The sequence below is a fragment of the Puma concolor genome, chromosome D4, assembly GCF_028749965.1.
Source record: "Puma concolor isolate L17-30 chromosome D4, mPumCon1.1.hap2, whole genome shotgun sequence".
Classification (NCBI taxonomy): Eukaryota; Metazoa; Chordata; class Mammalia; order Carnivora; family Felidae; genus Puma; species Puma concolor.
This window is the reverse complement of record NC_141679.1, coordinates 66,590,123-66,611,035: the sequence shown is the minus strand read 5'-3', so window position 1 is coordinate 66,611,035 and position 20,913 is coordinate 66,590,123. Positions and strand designations below refer to the sequence as shown.

At 34.9% G+C, this 20,913-nt stretch overlaps 1 long non-coding RNA gene across 1 annotated transcript in view; it reads left to right on the top strand.

The window, feature by feature from the left end:
* The window catches only part of LOC147574954 (uncharacterized), a 641,937-nt gene that overhangs the window by 311,204 nt on the left and 309,820 nt on the right, over positions 1-20,913 (top strand). The gene's annotated exons all lie outside the window — the stretch shown is intronic.

The window sequence follows — 20,913 nt, the reverse complement described above, 5'->3', positions numbered from 1 at the left end:
TTTTAAATTGTGCCCACAATTCTCTGAGCACTTCCTTACTTTCTCTTACTTTCTGGTAAAATAAGATGTTTCAACCTCATCTTGTACTTTCCAATCCCACTTCTTGGAAACTGTCATTTTTCTCAAAAGTCCTGGTTTCATTTATGGAGAGTATACTTAGAAACCAAAACTCATTGTTATCAGTTTATCATTGTTTGTAAGGTCCTCTCAGTAATTACAACTGTGAAATATATGTATGTAAATACCTACATGTATACCTATTTTAATAAAACCACTCGTTCATACTGATACATTAAAATTCAATTCAACTATACAAGTTTCACTCTTTCTTTTTTTTAATATTTGTACCTTCTATCCCTAGCAGTGAGATACTTCATTCTTAATAGTTTTATTGCTATGTCTTCTAGTTCACTTATATTTCATCTTCATTCTCTAATATACCATTAACCCCATGTAGTAGAATTTTTATTTTACAAATTGTGTACTCCATTTCCAGAAGTTATTTTTTTAAAATAACACTTAGGTTTATTATGTTCTTGGTTTTCTCTAAATTGTGGGTAATCTATAATAGCTCATCTGTTAGTTTCATTATCTCTATCATTTCCCAAACTTTTTATTGAATAGTTTTTATCTTTTTTCTGGTTATGGAACAGATTATACTGCCTTTTAGCATTTTTTAAAATTTTGAGTTGTATGCTAGCCATTTTGACCTTTATATCATTGAACGCTGGATTTCAGGGTCTCCCTTTAAAGTGTGTTAGATATATTCTGGCAGGCAGGTAGCTGTGGTTACCTTCACCCCTTTGGAATAAGTTTTTAACTTTATGAGGGTTTTTAACCCATAAAAACCCATAAAGTTTTTAACTTTATGAGGTTTACTTTAGAACTGTGAATGATTTTCCCCCAGGAGACATTATGCAATGTCTGGATACAGTTTGGATTGTCATTACTTGCAGGGGGGAGGGGAACAATATTCCTAATGACAGGGGTATTCTGCTACTAAAATATTTTAGGTAGAAAAAAGGATGTTATTAAACATACAATGGCCAGGACATAATCCTATAGCAAAGAATTATTCATCCCAAAGTGTCAATAATGCTGTAGTTGAGAATCCCTGTCTTGGAACTAGTTTTGCCCTACTGCTAGCTGACAATTCTTGGGTCTCTAATAAATAGTTTGGATATTCAATGAAGATTTTCCACTCTCTTTGCTTGGAACTCAAACATCTCCCAAACCTTTGGGAGTGGTTTGGCTTATAATTCCCCATTGATCCATCTTTGCTTGGATTCATGGAGTTTCACTATTCTGCACATGTGCCTTAAAATTCAGCAATAGACTTAATGGAACGTCTCTGCTGATATCTGGAGATTTTTCTTTACCTAGATTTTTCACCTCCAGAATTCTTCCCTGTAAACCAGCTGCGCCAACTCCTTGAACTCTTTTTTGACTCTTTTTAATTTAGTGAGACCACTATGATCTATTTGGGATCCTCCTCCATGAATCATAATCTAAAAAGTAATCTTAAGTATCCTTTAATTTTAGTCTTTTCTTCCAGGGATCATAGTCTTGCCTTGCGTGTTCAGTATGTCATCTAGCTTGTCCAGTTTTTTTAATAGTTCATGGTGAGATAGCGAGAGTGGCTCTAGTTAGTTTATTATTCCCAGAGGCAGGTGTTGCTTCTTAGTTTTCCTGGTGGAAGTATCATTTTTACTTTTTCAGAACATTTAATACTATATTATTCTGACATTCTCATTCTGACTTATATTTTATTCTCAGATATATAATTAAATATATGAAATGATTTCCATTTATCCTTTTGCCCATTTCCCCATTCATCTTTTGTTTGAATGAAGATTATTCTCTCATCAACTCTAAAAGGAGATTGTGAGTGTAGCATTCCTTGGATCTTATATGTTTAAAACTATCTTTCAATAACATTAATATTTGAAGGACAGCTTGACTGAATATAAATTTCTTGGTACATATTTCTTTTCTTCAGTGTTTTGAAAATGCAACTCCATTGTATGATTTTTTCCCCCAGAAGTATCTTTTTGGATGAATTATTTTGCTGTTATAAGGAATTAACCACTTTGTTTTAAAGATTTGAAGATTTTGTATTCATCTTTAAACTCTAATAGCTTTACTGAAATAATGTCAGAGTTGATTATGCTGAACTTATTTTTGCAGGTATCTGTTGGACACTTTCAGTTTCTTTTTACTAAAAGTTTTTCTGGACTTATGTTTTAAATATTAATTCTATTTCATTGGTTTGTTTCTTTTTTAGAGACTTAAATTTTGTATACTTGTTGAAGAAACAATATTTCTCCTTTGCCTGTTCACTTCAACCACTTTTGTATACACATTCTTTATCTTATTTTCATTTTGTAGATTGCTTCCCTGTCTTTCTTCAATGCCCTTAATTAAATTGCATTTTAATTTATTTTACCTTGGCTACCTTTTTTTTTTTTTTAATTTTTTTTCCAACGTTTTTTATTTATTTTTGGGACAGAGATAGACAGAGCATGAACGGGGGAGGGGTAGAGAGAGAGGGAGACACAGAATCGGAAACAGGCTGCAGGCTCCGAGCCATCAGCCCAGAGCCTGACGCGGGGCTCGAACTCACGGACCGCGAGATCGTGACCTGGCTGAAGTCGGACGCTTAACCGACTGCGCCACCCAGGCGCCCCAACCTTGGCTACCTTTAATTTAGTCTTCATTTCCAACATGGTTTTGTATTTTACTTATTATTTCCTGAATTTGATCACTTATTTTTTCATTTCTTCCTGATACATTATTTGGTCAATTTCTTTTTCAAAAATTTTTTACATTAATCCCAGTACAGTTAACATACAATGTTGTATTAGTTCCAGGTGTACAATATAGTGATGTAACAATTCCATACAATACCCAGTGCTCATCAGAAAGTGTCCTCCTTAATCTGCATCACCTATTTCACCATCCCCCCGACCTCCCCATCAGTTTTGTTGTCTATAGTTAAGAGTCTGTTTCTTGGTGTGTCTTTCTCCCCGCTTTTCTCATTTGTTTTGTTTCTTAAATTCCACATACGAGTGAAGTCATATGGTGTTTGTCTTCTTTCTCTGAGTGATTTATTTCGCTTAGTGTGCTTTCTTCCACAGCATATATACTAAAACAAATAATAAAAGTCAATTTCTTTTTAATTTTTGAATTTCTGATTCAAAATAGTTTTTGATTCTTTCAAATGTTTGTTTGAAGATATTGGCCTCAATTTGTAGTGTTGTGTTACAGTTTTAATTTGCTTTTCTTTCTTTCTTTCTTTCTTTCTTTCTTTCTTTCTTTCTTTCTTTCCTTCCTTCCTTCCTTCCTTCCTTCCTTATTTATTTATTTTTTTGAGAATGAGAGGCAGAGGTTTCCATAAGCTGAGACATTTTGATTCTCATTTTCTATTTAATTTTATAGTTGCTTTGAATGTAGTTTGCTTTCATCATTCATTTCTTGAGTTGGACTAGTTTATAAGATTTGTAGGTCAAGAGTGCCCTCTTCTGTCTGTGTTATGAAGTAGAATTTCCTTAAATGATTGCTTTGGCTTCTTCCTTCCCTCCCCTTCTGCTGCTGCAGAAATAGAGGAAATTTTTTACCAGAATTAGCTTGCTAAAGCCATGTTAATCCTTTGTCCTGACAGCTCTCTGACCCTTCTGTTATCTTTTCCTGTATCTTGTTTGACTAAGTAGGAAGGACTTGTATGCCCTCTGATATTTTAGAACTTTTTTGGTCAGCATGAACCCAACTTTATTTTTTGTTTCTTTGTTCTTTCAATTCTAAAACCCCTAAAAGTGCCTCTCCCTTCCTTTTAACTTACTTTCACCCCCAAATCTGGAGCTTTAAAAGATAGTCACCTCAACTTACACACTTTTTAAAAAATGTTTATTTATTTTGAGAGGAAGAGAGAGAGCACAAGCAGGGGAGGGACAGAGAGAGAGAGAGAGAGAGAGAGAGAGAGAATCCCAAGGAGGCTCTGCACTATCAGTACAGAGCCTGACATGGGGCTTGATGTCATGAACAGCAAGATCGTGACCTGAGCTGAAATCAAGAGATGGACACTTAAGTGACTGACCACCCAGTGCTCCTATACACACTTTTGTGTCCCTCTTATATTCAGGGCTCTGTCTTGATTTTAGGTCAATCTTAAATTTGCCACTAGTTTCCTTCTCTTTTCTACACAAGTTTTCACTCTATGAAAACACTCAGTGGGAGCATGAGAGATACTAAAGTTGGATATTAAGTTCTGTGCTTATAAGTAACTTGATGTTTGAGTATTTTCTCTTTTTTGTAAAAACATGCTTTTATTGGAAAAACATATTCAGATATATAAAATTTGTAAAATCATTAGAAATATCTTTTATTTATATGATTCTATATAGTGTTTATATGCAACAGTGTTGTAGACACATCTTTAAAAGAAGTAACACTGCACTTATTCACATATGATATTAGCATCTTTAGAAACATTTTCCATGAAATTTCCACTGAAATAATACTACCCAGATTAAAGGTTATTCTATTACTATTAATCATTCTTTTATCTATGTTATTTGAAATATTATATTCAATGCACCACAGTGCAGTGAATGGATACATTTTATCTTCTACTTATGTCTAGACTGTGGGTTTGGGTAGTTTTATTTGTTCTTCTGTTGTACTCTATTGTTTTTGGAGAATATGTAGGGAGATATGGATTTAAGTAGCCACTATTATAATCACTAACCCATAAGTCTGTATATATTTTTTAATCACTTAAAAATAACACTTCATTTCTGAATGTATTAATGTTTATTTGCATAACAGTCAAATTGAGCATATTTTCATATATTCATTTTCTATTCTATGTCTTAGCTTGTGGTTTTTCTTCATTTATTATTTAATTATCCATTTTCCACTTGGGTTTTAATTGAAAATTGGGCAAAGTAAATGAATTGGAGATTCCTATGTTTTTGTAAGAATTCTTTATATATCAAGATTATTATCACTTCCTCATATATTGCATTTTAAAAATATTTCAATATCTTTTGTTTTAATTTTTAATGTTTATTTATTATTGAGAGACAGAGAGAGACAGAGCATGAGCAGGGGAGGGGCAGGGAGAGGAGGAGACAGATTCTGAGGCAGGCTCCAGGCTCTGAGCTCTCAGCACAGAGCCTGACGCAGGGCTTGAACTCACAAACTGCGAGATCAGGACCTGAGTCGAAGTCGGACGCTTAACCGCCTGAGCCTCCCAGGCGCCCCTGAATATTTCAATATCTTTAATGTACTTTTAATACTTTGTGTTATGTTTTTTGAATATTTTCCCATGATAACTTCTAAGCAATTATTATTTATAAAGAAACTATTTTTTATGTTTTTACTTTGATTCCAGTTAGCACACAGTGTTCTCTTGGTTTCAGGTGTACAATAAAGTGATTCAACAATTCCATACATCAGCTGGTGCTCATCACAACAAATGCACTCCTTAATTCCTAGTGCCTATTTCACCCATCCTCTCTGGTAACCATCAGTTTGTCCTCTGTAGTTAAGAGTTTGTTTCTCGGTTTGTCTCTCTTATGTATATCTCTTTTTTTCCCTTTACTCATGTGCTTTGTTTCAATTCCACATATGAATGAATCATATACCATTTTTCTTTCTCAAAGTGACATATTTCACTGAGCATTATACTCTCTAGCTCCATCCATGTTGTTGCAAATAGCAAGATTTCATTCTTTTTAATGGCTAATATTCCATTACTACATCTTCTTTATCTATTCCTCAATCAGTGGGCACTTGGGCAGCTTCCATAGTTTGGCTATTGTGAATAATGCTGCTATAAACAAAGGGGTGCATGTACCCCTTTGAATTAGTGTTTTTGTGTTCTTTGGGTAAATACAGAGTAGTGCGATTGCTGGATTGTAGGGGTAGTTCTATTTTTAACTTTTTGAGGAATCTCCATACTATTTTCCACAGTGGTGGCACCCGCTTGCATTCCCACCAACAGTGTACAAGGGTTTCTTTTTTTCCGCATCTTCCTTTTGTTTCTTGTGTTTTTGATTGTAGCCATTCTGACAAGTGTGAGGTGATATCTCATTGTAGTTTTAATTTGCACTTTTCTGATGATAAGTGATGAACATCTTTTCATGTGCCTGTTGGCCATCTGTATGTCTTCTCTGAAGAAATGTCTATTCATGCCTTCTGCCTATTTTTTTAATGTTTTTATTTTACTTTTGAGAGAGAGAGACAGATTGCGAGTGGGGGAGGGGCAGAGAGAGAGGGAGACAGAATCTGAAGCAGGCTCCAGGCTGTGAGCTATCAGCGCAGAGCCCGACACAGGGCTTGAACTCACAGACTGTGAGATCATGACCTGAGCCGAAGTCAGTCATTTATCCAACTGAGCCACCCAGGTGCCCCAGTCTTCTGCCTATTTTTAAATTGGATTATTTGTTTCCAGGTGTTGAATTATATCAGTTCTTCATTTATTTTGGATACTAGTCCTTTATCAGGTATGTCATTTGCAAATATCTTCTCCCATTTTCTATGTTGCTTTTTAGTTTTGTTGATTGTTTCCTTTGCTGTGAAGAAGCTTGTTATTTTGATGAAGTCCCAATAGTTTATTTTTACTTTTTTCCCCCTGCTTCAGGGAAAGAAAAAAGTTGCTTCAGCCAGGTCAAAGAAGTTATTGCTTGTGTTCTCTTCAAGGATTTTTATAGTTTCAGGTTTCACATTTAGGTCTTTAGTACATTTTGAATTTATTTTTGCGTATGGTGTAGAAAAGAGGTTCAGTTTCTTTCTTTTGCATGTTGTTGACCAGTTTTCCCAACATCATTTGTTGAAGAGACTACCTTTTCCCATTGGATATCCTTTTCTCCTTTCTTGAAGATTAACTGATCTTATAGTTGTGGATTTATTTCTGGATTTTCTATTCTGTTCTATCGATCTATATGTCTACTTTTGAGCCAGTACCATACCGTTTTGATTACTACAGCTTTGTAATATAACTTGGAGTCCATAATTGTGATGCCTCCACCTTTGCTTTTCTTTTCCAAGGTTGCTTTGACTATTTAGGGTTTTTTGTGGTTCCATACAAATTTTAGGAGAATTTGTTTTAGTTCTGTGAACAATGCTGTTGGTATTTTGATAAGGATTGCATTAAATGTGTAGATTGCTTTGGGTAGTTTAGACATTTTAACAATATTTCTACTTCCAATTCATGAGCATGGGATTTCCATTTCTTTTTGTCTTCTTTAATTTCTTTCTTGATGTCTTATAGTTTTCAGAATACAGGTCTTTCACTTTCAGGTCTTTGGTTAAGTTTATTCCTAGATATCTTATTATTTTGGTGCAGTTGTAAATGGGATTGCTTTCTTCATTTCTCTTCGTCTTTCTTCATTATTGGTGTATACAAAGGCAACAAATTTCTACATATTGATTTTGTATCCTGCAACTTTATTGAATTTATTTATCAGTTCTAGCAGTTATTTGGTGGAAGCTTTTGATTATTCTATACATAGAGTCATCTCCTCTGCAAATAGTGAAAGTTTTACTTCTTCCTGAATGATTTCAATGCTTTTTTTTTTTTCTTTTTGTTTTCTGATTGCTGTGGCTAAGACTTCCAGTACTATGTTGAAGAAAAGTGGTGAGAGTGGATGTTCTTGTCTTCTTCCTGAACTTAGGGGAAAAACTAATTTTTTCTCCATTGAAGATGATGTTAGCTGTGGGTTTTTCATAGTGGCTTTTATTATGGTGAGGTATGTTCCCTCTAAACCTGCTTTGTTGAGGGTTTTTATCATGAATGGATACAGTACTTTATCAGATGCTTTTTCTGTGTCTATCGACATGATCATATAGTTTGTATCTTTTCTCTTATTGATGTGATATATCATATTAATTAGTTTGTGAATAATTAACCACCCTGCAATCCAGTAATAAATCCCACTTGATTGTGGTGAAGCATTTTTTAAAAGTATTGTTGGATTTGCTTTGCTAATATTTTGTTAAGGATTTTTGCGTCTATATTCATCAAGGATATTGGCCTGCAGTTGACTTCTTTTGTGTGGTCTCTTTATCTAGTTTTGGTATCAGAGTGATACTGGCCTCAGAGAATGCATCTGGAAATTTTATTTCCTTTTCTATTTTTTTGAATAGTTTGAGAAGAATACACACTAACTCTTCTTTAAATGTTTGATAGCATTCACCTGTGAAGCCATCTGGTCCTGGACTTTTGTTTCTTGGGAGTTTTTGATTATTGATTCAATTTCTTTGCTGGTTATCTGTTCAAATTTTCTATTTCTTCCTCTTTCAGTTTTGGTAATTTATACGTTTCTAGGAATTTATCCATTTCTGTTAGGTTGTCTAGTTTTTATTTATATTTTTGTGGTGGTATTGGTTATTATTTCTCCTCTTTCATTTGTGATTTTATTTGAGTCCTTTCTTACATTTTCTTGATAAGTCTGGCTAGAGATGTATCAATTTCATTGATTTTTTCCAAGAAAACCATCTCCTGGTTTTATTGATCTGTTCTATTATTTTTTAAGTTTCTATATCATTTATTTCTGCTCTTATCTTTATATTTCATTCCTTCTTCTGGTTTTATGTTTTGTCTGTTGTTCTTTTTCTAGTTCCTTTAGGTGTAAGGTTAGGTTGTTTATTTGAAATTTACACTAACTTCTTGGTGTAGGCCTGCATTGCTATAACCATTTAGAACCATTTTGCTGCATCCCAAAGATTTTGGACCATTTTGTTTCATTTTCATTTGTTTCCATAAACTTTTTTACTTCTTTTTTGATTTCCTGGTTGACCTATTCATTGTTTAGTAGCATTTTATGTAACCTCCATGTATTTGTGGTCTTTACACATTTTTACTTGTGGTTGACTTGTAGTTTCATAGAATTTTCGTTAGAAAAAATTATTGGTATCATTTTGACCTTCTTGAATTTGTTGAAGCTTGTTTTGTGGCCTAATATGTGATCTTTTCTTGAGATTGTTTCATGTGCACTTGAGAATAATGTGTATTCTTCTCTTTTAGGATAGAACATATGAATATATCTGTTAAATCCAGTTGTTCCAGTGCGTCATTCAGAGCCATTGTTTCCATGTTGATTTTCTGTGTAGGTGATCTGTCCATAAATGTAAGCAGGGTATTAAACTTCCCTACTATTACTGTATTATTATGATTAGTTATTTTATGTTTATTAACAGTTTTATGTATTTCAGGGTTCTATGTTGGGTGCATAAATATTTACAATTGTTGTATCTTCTTTTTGGATGATTCCCTTTATTATTATTTAGTGTCCTTCTTTGTCTCTTGTTACAGTCTTTGTTTTAAAGTCTATTTTGTCCAATATAAGTATTGCTACTCTGGGTTTTTTTTGACATCCATTTGCATGATAGATAGATAAAGAGAGACAGAGAGAGATGATCTCCATTTGCATCCAACCCTCACTTTCAACCCACAGATATCTTTAGGTAAAATGAGCCTGTTGTGGGCAGCATATAGATAGGTCTTGTTCTTTTTATCCATCGTGTCACCCTATGTCTTTTTTTTTTAAATTTTTTTTTCAACGTTTATTTATTTTTGAGACAGAGAGAGACAGAGCATGAACAGGGGAGGGGCAGAGAGAGAGGGAGACACAGAATTGGAAACAGGCTCCAGGCTCTGAGCCATCAGCCCAGAGCCTGACGCGGGGCTCGAACTCACAGACCGTGAGATCGTGACCTGGCTGAAGTCAGACGCTTAACCGACTGCGCCACCCAGGCGCCCCCACCCTATGTCTTTTGATTAGAGTGTTTAGACCTTTTTCATTCAAAGTAATTACTGATAAATATGTATTTATTGCCACTTTATTACTTGTTTTGTAGTTATTTCTGAAGATTTTCTCTGATCCTTTCTTGTCTTTCTCTCTGTCATGGTTTGTTGATTTTCTTTAGTGATATATTTGGATTTCTTTCTTTTTATTCTTTGCATATTTATTAGTGGTTTTTGATATATGGTTACCATTAGGTTCGTATATAATGCCTTCTGCATACAGTTATCTATATTAAGTTTATGGTTGTTTAAGTTTGAACCCATTATTTACTTCTCCCATGTTTTAGGTATGTGTTATCATATTTTACATGCTTTTATTTTCAGAGTTCCTTGATTTATTTTTTACAGAAATATTCATTTTTACTGGTTTTGTTTTTCCTACCTCACACTGTGGCTTTTGGTCTCTGCTTTCTTCTTAAAGAGTCCCCTTTCATATTTCTTACCCAGCTGGTTTAATGGGCATGAACTCCTTTAGATTTTGTTTAGAAAACTCTTTATCTCTCCTTCTGTTCTGAATGATAACCTTGATGGATAGAGTATTCTGGATTGTGGACTTTTCCCATTCAGCAGTTTGAATATATCGTGCCTCTTCCTTCTGGCCTGAAAAGTTTCTGCTGAAAAATCTCCTGATAGTCTTATAGTTTTCCCATGTATATTACTATATTCTTTTGTCTTGCACCAGAACTGAGGCTCTGCAAAATTCCCCAGTCAGGAGATGTGGTGTGAGTAGGAATTTTGACTGGTCTTCTGTGGGAGGGAGCCTGCCTAGCTAGGATTAAGCCAAGTGAGAGTGGGAAGAGTAGTTCCACTGGAGTGCAGCAGGGTGGGGTTTGGTGTAAGTAAATTAGATAGTCAGTGTGGGCTTTGCACTGGTTCCTTAAGGTGTTCCAGTGCCCACACTGAGGGGTGGGGGAGAGAAACAGTGCTGGCTAGCTCCCTCACTCCTGGAGGGGTCCTTTGCAAACGCTGCCTCTCTGTGATGCACTCTGAGATGAGCAAATAAGTTTCCCACTGTGTGCCCCAGCTGGTGGTATCAAGATCACTGTTTCAACACCATATGTCCATGGGTTATTTGCCTGCCTTCTCTCCAAGAGCACCACAATGCCCTTCAGGATCCATCCCATCCAAGCCTGCTGACCCTCAAAACTCCAGGCTTTAAGCTGGTTGCCAAAAGTCACAAGGTTCAGACCTTCTCTCTCTTGAAGCCAACCACTATGGGGATTTGTTTTCCCCTTTCTCTCCCCTGTATGCTAGTTTGTCTCTCAACCCTCTCCACAACCATGGCTCTCCGTCCACCCCAGTGAAGCAGCCACAATCCATCTCTCTCCCAAACCACTTCTCTGCATGTCCTGACCTCTCTTGATGAGTCTCTTCTCTATCTTTAGCTGTGGGGTTTGTTCTGCCACTCTTCAAGTAAATTTCTGGGTTATTTAGGATTATTTGATAGTTATATAATTGTCTTTGTGGGAAGAGTAGAGCCCTCCTACTCCACTGCCATCTTCTAACCATTGTCCTATAGAGAAGCTATAATATATGTTATATATTATTATATAGCCAGGTAACTATATAATTGAACATTGTACATTATAGGGAATAGAAATTGAACATTTCTACTAATAATAGACTTTTTGGTTGATTCACTTAGCTTTTCTTAAAAAAAAAAGTGACTGTTAGTACTGATAACTTTCTTTTCTGTTCCTATATTTATATTCCTAGGTTTGTAAATTCATGTATTTGGAAAAATTTTATTATCCATAATAATTAATGTTGAATAATAAAGATATTAGAAGATGCTCTTATTTTGGCCCTGACTTTCACAGGAATGATTCATTCATGTGTTTTAACATGGAATATGATAGGACTATTGGTGTTAAAGCATATTTATCATTCAAAAATCTTCAATTGCAACAGGATTTTTAAATTAATTGGTATATTCATGACATTTTCTCCTTTTAAAATAACTCTGTATGTGTGATTTTACTGCTTCTATTGTTCACAATGTAATGAATTTCTATTATTTTCTTTATTTTTAAATGGACTAACTGAAAATTTTCCATGAACTCTATTGGGTTGATTTTTCTGTTTTCTTTATACCTGCTTTTGGTTCATTTGAAAAATATTTAAAGTGCTTATATATTTTCAACATTGTTGAAGGAAATGAGAATATAGTATAGTACAAGATAAAAAGGCTGTGTTCTCATGAGACTTAGATTTTACAAATAGAAACACACAATAAACAACTAATAACAAATATCATTTTATAAACATGTTAGTTCCATGAGAATAAAACTGAATCAAATGCTAAGCATGTCTTGAGTAAATGGCATTTTAGACAGAAACCTCTGCCATTATTAATTTTTTTCTGTTTTCTTGGGGTTTTTTCTGTATATTAAAATTTTTTTAAATGTTTATTTTTGAGAGAGACAGAGATACAGAGTATGAGCGGGGGAGGGGCAGAGAGAAAGAGGGAGACACAGAATCTGAAGCAGTCTCCAGACTCTGAGCTGTCAGCACAGAGCCCAATGTGGGGCTCGAACTCACAAATGGCAAGATTATGAACTGAGCTGAAGTCAGATGCTCAACTAACTGAGCCACCCAGGCACCCCTTTTTTCTGTATATTTTAAAATATAATTAGCTTCTGTGTTTTTATACCTTTTAATAATTAACCTTTTTAAAACTATTGGTTCAAAAGGAGATACCCTCAAGTTTAATTTTATTATGTTTGGGAAATTATTCTTAAAGATGCTAAGGAGAGGGAAGTATATAATATGCTACCTGGATTCATTCCTCAGCTTTGCTCCATCTGTATTAAAAGAATATGTAGGAGATAATTTATGATGATCTTTATGGTGACTGATGATCTTCAAGGGCTCAGATGAGCATCGAAGTATACATTATGATTTGTGTTTCAATTTGAATTGACCCTAAATCTTGGTGCTCCTGTACTCTCAAAAGAGGATAAATATGAGGATTCAAGAATTTAACCCAACTTAAAACCTTCTTGAAGAACCTGGGCTTCACAGTTTTTCCAGTAGAACTGCCTGTTAGTAAATATGAGAGGGAAACCTGAGTTGAAGAACGTTCAGTTTATTGTGAGAGAAAGAATAGCATGATGGTTAAGTTACTTGTTCTGAAGCCAAATTGCTTGGATCCCAGCCCTCTCCTGTATCTAATTTGTAAACAACATAAATCACTTAATACTTGTTTTCTAAGGTTGCTTGTTTGGAAAGAGAGGTAGAAATATGGTTGATGAAATAGGATAAGTTACTATGAATACCAACTCATAACATTATTGTTTGTATTAAATTACTACATGTAAGGAACTTAGGAGAGTGTCTAGAACACAGTTATAACTCAATAAATGTTCTGGATTATTATTATTTATTACTATTTCTTTTAGTATTTCTTTTAGTATTATTATTCCAGCTAGGAACCTTGCTCCATGAGAATTTTTGTTCTTTAAAAAATTTTTTTAATGTTTTATTTATTTTTGAGAGAAAGAGAGAGAGACAGTGTGTGAGCAAGGGAGGGGCAGAGAGAGAGGGAGACACAGAATCTAAAGCAGGCTCCAGACTCCTAGCTGACAGCACAGAGCCTGACCTGGGGCTCGAACTCATGAACCATGAGATCATGATCTGAGCAGAAGTCAGTGCTTAACTGACTGAGTTACCCAGGCGCCCTATTCTCTCTTTATGATGATGATACCATAACACCTTGTAAATAAATTATTTTCCTTTGGAAGCTCTTGCTAGCCCTCATTTCTGTGGCAAAGTATTGCCTTTGTTCCCTGTTGAATTAATTTTTCCTACTCTATAGTCCTCTTTCTCATTACAGTGCAGTTATTTATGGTGAGTCCATCTTTCTGTGGTGATGCAGAAGCCACTCTGTTTCTGTGCCACTGATATGTTTCTGTGTTAGTTGAGATCATGTTAGAGCTGGTTAGGTAATCAGGTCTACTTCAATCCTGAAAGCAAAAGCGGAATCATCAGTTCCTCCCATTTTATTTGTGCGGGCTCTGATCTTTGAAAACAATGTAATGGTTTTTGGAAAGAAACAAGTTATAAATCCAGACTGAGGCATACTCCTAATTTATTATAGACTTATGAAACATCTCTTGCCCAGGCCCATACTGCTAAGGGAGCTTAGCAAAGAACAAGATGTGGTTTCCAGTAAAACACTAAATATTAGAATGCGGCCTGCATTCCCATGGGAAGAGATCTACCAGTACCAATATGTACTAACAAATAGAAAATAAATGGTTTCCTAGTGTGAAAGGATTTCAATCTAAAATTGGACCAGAGGATATGAAAGAGAAGGATCTCATGCATTTGCCCTCAGGAATACAAAACTTAAAAACTGAGACTGAGTCCCTGTGAATGCCTGACTTACAGAAAACTGGAATTTTCTCCTGACATTGAATATTTGCCAAGAATCTCTCCCTATCCTCAAGCAAGGGAAATTACTGCTTTGACTCTGGCTGGACCCCCCCAACTCTTTGCATTCCTTGCCCCTAAATACAGCTCAACCCAAACCTTCAATGGGCTTGCCTGTGGTTTGCTGCAATTTAAGTTTCCCAAGTTGCAATTTATCTTCTATTCCTGATTAAACTCAATTTTTGGTAAATCCAAACCTGCCTCAGTTTACCTCTTTATTGGGTTGACACTATGGTACTTGGCTCCCTTTGGAATCTACAGATTTTGCAGGGTTAGAGGTCACTTGGTGGCTCATTAGCTTTAGTCTGTTGTGAAAGAGATGGATAGAAAGGTTTTGGCAGGGGTCTTAATTCTCCAAGCAACTGAAACTGTGGAATAATGAGAAGAGTGATCATATTAAAGTCACATAGGGTGCAGTTGCATAGGAGCCATTGTGCCACTACCTAATTGGGGATTCTAGGCTAGGTTATTTCATTTCTTTGGACTTTAGTTTCTTTATTGGTGTAAAGTAATCTAGTAAATAATAAATGATGAATAAAAAATATGATATAATTTGTAATCTCTATAAAACATCATTTAAAATGACTTACCATTACATGGGTTCACATTCACCATAGTTTTGATTATGTTTCCAAAGAAAGTTATGCTATCTAAGACTTTTTCTTAACCTATATGTGGTGACTTATAACTCCTTCAAAGTTGAATGAATTTGGACATTTAATCTATGAGCTTTAGCTCCCTATCCATAAAATGGGAATAATAATACCTGTTTCTTAGATTTATTGATAGAGCTCAATTAAATAATAGCTATTAATTACCAACTACTGTACCTGGCAAAATAAAATGAAAATACTGCACAGTATTAGTTTTGTCTGCCTTTCACTTTTTCTTTAATTTTATTTCTACCTCTTTTTTTCCCCTAATTAGCCCATAGACTTTACCTTAATTATAGGGTAGGCTCTGGTTGTTTGACTTGGAGGATTTCCTTTTTTAAAAAAATTAATTTATTCAAATTCAAGTTAGTCAACATACAGTGTGGTATTGGTTTCAGGAGTAGAGCCCAGTGATTCATCATTTACATATGACACCCAGTGCTCATCCTAAGAAGTGCTCTCCTTAATGCTCATCTCCCATTTAGCCCATCCACCCACCCACTTCTCCTCTAGCAGCTCTCAGTTCTTATGTCTCTTATGGTTTGCATCCCTCTCTGTTTTTATCTTATTTTCCTTCTCTTCCCCTATGTTCATTTGTTTTTCTCTTAAATTCCACATATGAGTGAAATTACATGATATATGTCTTTCTCTGACTGACTTATTTCTCTTGGCATAATACCCTCTAGTTCCATTCATGTTGTTGCAAAGGGCAAGCAAGATTTCATTCTTTTTGATCACCAAGTAATATTCCATTGTATGTATATACCACATCTTTATCCATTCATCAGTCGATGGACATTTGGACTCTCTGCATAATTTAGCTATTGTTGATAGCACTGCTATAAACATTATGGGAGATTTTCTTATCAAGACTAAATTCTGGGTTCTCTTAAAGGGTATGAAGGGATCAGGCCCAGAGGCTGCCTAGGTTTTTTTTTGTTTTGTTTTTTGTTTTTATAAGATTTACCTATAAGTATTGAGCTTATCATTGCCAAGGTCTTTCTTCTTATCTCATCTTTTCTCTCTCCTTTCTACCTTTTCCCATCCTATCATAAACCAAATTAAAATGTTCATCTTCACTATGGTAGTTCTCTTTTTGTTGTACCACCCTGCTGTGATATTTGGCAGCTGTATGTATCCTTCCTTGGGGATTTATTTCAGCTGGATAGAGCTGTCTTGCCCATGGCTTTTACTCCTTCCTAGGGGCAGACTTTATCCAATGACTGGTCCATGCAGGGGTACAAAAGCCCTAGACCTTAGCCTCAATTTGGGATTTCTCTAAAGGACCATCTCAGTTTTAGAGATCACTGTGGGATTGACTGAGGTTTCTGATGATCCTGGGTTGCAATTAACTTCCTCCTGCATAGTCCTCTTCTCTCACCCTCTAACAGATGTTGTTTCTGAGGGCATGCCCCAGTAAACCTCCAGTGGTAAATCTCCATCTCAGAGTTTGTTTCCTGGGAAACCAGCTTATGATAGTCTTAGATAGCTTGTACCCCAAAAGATTTACTTAGTAGGACTCATTTTTCTCATCAACTACACAGACATTGCAAGAGTAGAACTGTGCACATAAATTCCAATTATTAGGCTCAGGTGTACTAATTTTTGTGCCTATTCTTTTTTGTGTTAGGCTGAGTAGGGAAAATTATGGAAAATCCAGAAAGACCATTTTAGAAGATGAAAATATCGTCTACACCAGTAGACATGCGTGTGCTCTTCCTTCAGGATTGCCTCTGTTTTCTGCCATCCTGAAAAACTCATTCTTGACTTCTCCCTCAGAATGAAGATCCTACTTTAGATATTGTCCAGAATAGCTGTTATCTCATGAACAGTTGACCATCTACTCTGGGTCACTTACTCTGGAACCAACATGATGAAAACACAAATGATATGGGCCCACTTGCAACCTCTTCTTAGCAATAAAAACAACACCAACAAAAGAGAGACTAATAGCGCTTTTTGTAATGTTTATTTATTTTTGAGAGAGAGAGAGAGAGAAAGAGAGAGAGCATGATCAGGGGAGGGGCAGAGAGAGAGAGAGAGAGAGAGAGACAGAATCCAAAGCAGGCTCCAGGCTGGACGTGGGGCTCAAACTCATAAACCGTGAGATCATGACCTGAGCTGAAGTCAGACACTTAATCAACTGAGCCACCCAGGTGCCCCGACTAATAGCACTTTTAATTTTATTTTAAAATTTATTCAAATACATCATGCATAAAAAAATTATACCTAACATACATGTGGACTGTATAATAGGGTAAACACATATTTAAAAATTGAGGTGAAAGTAAATTAGTAAAGTTTGAAAACAAACATGTAGAAAAAATTCTTTCAAATTTTCAGAAAGTTTGTCACAATCTCTTCTTGAACATCCTACATGTAAAGTAAGAGATGGAGACAAGATCAGACATTAGGTTTACAGGGCTCATAACATTATTTTCAGTAAGGTCAAAGGGATTTTTTTCTTTGTAGAATTTTAGAACTTTAAGTTAACAATAAAAAAGATGAACTAAAAAAACAAGGAACAAAAAACTAAACCCACAAGAGATGATTTTCTTCTTCTTAAATAGGATAGCATTTAATAGGGTACCTTCTCAAATAGGTAGCATCCAGCCCTAGAATGCTAAGAGATACCTTATTTTGGATCTAGATGGAAAATATTCCTTTGTTGTCATCTAGTTTCTAGGACTTAATCTTACCAACTGCAATGTGACCTTTCCTTTGACTCCACTTTTGAAATTGGCTTTCATGGTCAATCCTCATGTTTCATCATTAGCCAGAATTATTTTACTTCCAATGCCTCAGCTTCTCAAAATATTACTGCTGAAATACTCTCTATGCATAGATTACAACATACAGCTCTGTGAAGTAGCCATGGGTTGACTTTTAAGTCCAGATATTTGATTCACTATAGCTCTAGCTACTATTCTATGTCTTATATACACATATTTGAAAGTTCTGAAGGTAGGCCCATTTTTTCTGAAATTCCTCTGCATTTAAATGATCAAATTCACTCCATCTGAATGCCCACAAATACCTTTATATAAGATACCATTTAATAAGAGAAATGAAGACAAATATTAAATGGGAGAAGTGAAACAAAAAACAAAATCATTGTATATAGAATATATTGTGAAAAAATAGTTTTAGACAATTTAATTTTGGTTGAATTAGTGTTGCAGTTTCATTTAGTTATATTACCTATTTTAATAGAGCTGAAGCATGTAAAGTAAATTGGTATAACCCCTTTTGAAAGTAATTTGGAGTTATATATCAAGAACTATAAAACTTTTCTACTGAGAGCCATAAAATTGTTCATTGCCTTTGATGAAGTAAAGCCACCCCTGGGAATTTATTCTATGATATAATCAAAAAGAAGGGAAAATCAAACATAAGAAGGTATTTATTTCAGCATTAGTGACAATAGGCACTGATCAGAAATAATCTTGAGTATAGGAATGATTAAAATATATTTTTTAAGTTCGTATGATTAAATATATAGCTACTAAAATGATAATTAGATACAGAATGGCAACTTTGTGGACAAGGTGGACAGTTGTGGGCCCATATCTATAATTATACATAGAGAATGGAGAGACTACACTATCATCTGTCATCCCTGCATGGATGACAGATTAAGATCTTCAATACTGCCTATTGATGATTTGATGCCCTAAGGCTCAACCTTTTCTCTTATCCACACCCACTACCTTGATAATCTTATCCCATCTCTTGATTTTAAATACCACTCATATGCTGATGACTCCCAAATTGATATCCCTATTCCAGACTTCTGCTCTAAGCACAAGACTTGTATATTCTTCAGCATTGTTGTCATATTTAAGAGATATTTTGAACCTAATGTCTACAATGAATACTTGGTATTCTCCCACAGACCCACTCCAACTATAGCCTTTCTTCTTTCAGTGAGTTACAGCTCTGTCCTTTTCACCCTTCAGTGTGAAAACCTTGAAGTCATCTTTGATGCTTCTCTTCCTCTGTCACACATATCCAATACTTTGGGAAATCCTGTTGGTTCTGTCTTCTCAATGTATCCAGAATTAACTATTAATCATCTTTTCCATAACTATCACTCTGGTCTGGGATAAAATTACTACAATATGTTTCCAAAGTCTTCCTGACTCTAAAATTATCCCCCACAGACTGATCTTAACACAACATGCAGATGATTTTTGAAGAAAACTCTTAATAATACTGTAGTATGTTAACATGATTGACATTTTAAAGGAGAGAGCTGTGGATGCCAAATTTAGGTCCCAAATTCCATGTTTCTGATTCTAGCTTTTAGGATCATTCTGCTGTGATTGTTCTTTAATGATAAGAGGTCTTGCTAAAGTAATAAGATTAAAAAAAAAAAAACTAAGCATATTTAAATAGACTTTAAAATATTTCATTTCTCTTGTGTATTTAGAATATATGTTTCAAATAAAGTTGATGAATTTGTTTCTTTACTTTTTTCTGTATACAAATGAAAGCTGCGGCAAACAAAACAGAACAAAACCTTGCATTTAAACAGTTCTTCTTTGAACAGAGTCCCAAGGGTATTGTATTCAAACTTATTACATCATTAAATGGATTCTTCCCTGGCACTTTATAATGAAGCTCTAGAAGACAACATATATTTTCCTTAAATTCTGATCAATTATGATATGGGGTATGCTTATGTCCTTGATGCTTAACACATCTCTCTCCACCTCCAATTCTAAAAGCATTAAGTAATATGATTCAATATTTTCCCTTTAATGCTGTGAGTCAGAATTCTTATAACGCTCACATGATAAGAATAACCAATTCTTATAAAACATGCAGATTAACAGATCTTTCCTCTTGAAATTCTGACTTGATGGATCTAGGTTGAGCATGAACATGATATTTTAGGCAAGCCTTCCAGATGATCTTGATTTCTAGAATTGTTTAGTAAAGCTTCAGGATAACTTAAAACAAGTAAAGTAGCACAGGTATTAGTATATTCTTTGGTTGTGGGAAATTGCTGAAATGAAAACTAAAAGACCACATGAGAAATCATGTAAAATCTTATTAACCTGAAAAATAAAAGAAAAGAAAAAAAAAACTTTTGATCAGACAGACATTTAGGAATATATTGGCATGGGTAAGTTCCCATTTACTGGGCGATTGCAAAGGCAAATATTTCCTCTGAGCTCACATGAATATATTTAAAAGTGATACATAGGAGTGGGTCACAGTGATATGTCCTATAGACCTTGGAATCTAGGTTACTCTCTGAAAGTTGAAACAACAAGTTTTCCACAAAGAGTCAAAGTTATGCATCTGTTGAAATTAACCACTGTGTGAGTGAAATCCTGAGTGAAATCCAAGGACACTGAATATGAATATTTCAAAGTATAAACTACATGTTACCTCAGAGAAGTGGGACTGGAATACAATGCAGTTTTGTAAGCTTCATTGATGAAGCTCTTGATGAGAATGTGGTTTCCCTCATCATGCAACATAGAATAATGAAGAAGTAATCAAAATACAATTCAGGATTACATATTTAGTTCCATTTTTGTAATACAGCATACAAAACATACTTGAACCATGCAGAAGTTTACTCAATCCGGGGTCTAGCTGACTAGACAAGATGACTCTTGCAAAATCCCCTGAAATCTCAGGACCCTCTCTAGGCCTATGGTGATCCAACAAGGTGGTATAAAGCCATTTCATTGGATTTTGCCTAAAGAGAGTGGAGTTGGCTTATTTCACGAACAATAATCAGCTCATCCACATCCCTCAAAAACAATGATAGACAAATTTGTTGAAGAAGATATCATATGCCCACTGGAACTGATGAGGCATAAGACTTTAATTTTAACACCTTATTTACAGATTTTCTTTTCATGCATGTAAACAAGTAAGATGAATATGTATAGGCTCAGTGTTTGTGATTACCTGGAATCACTGTCATAAATGAATATAGAGATTGAATAATCATATATATACATATATATATGTATATATATAGGTATATATAATAGG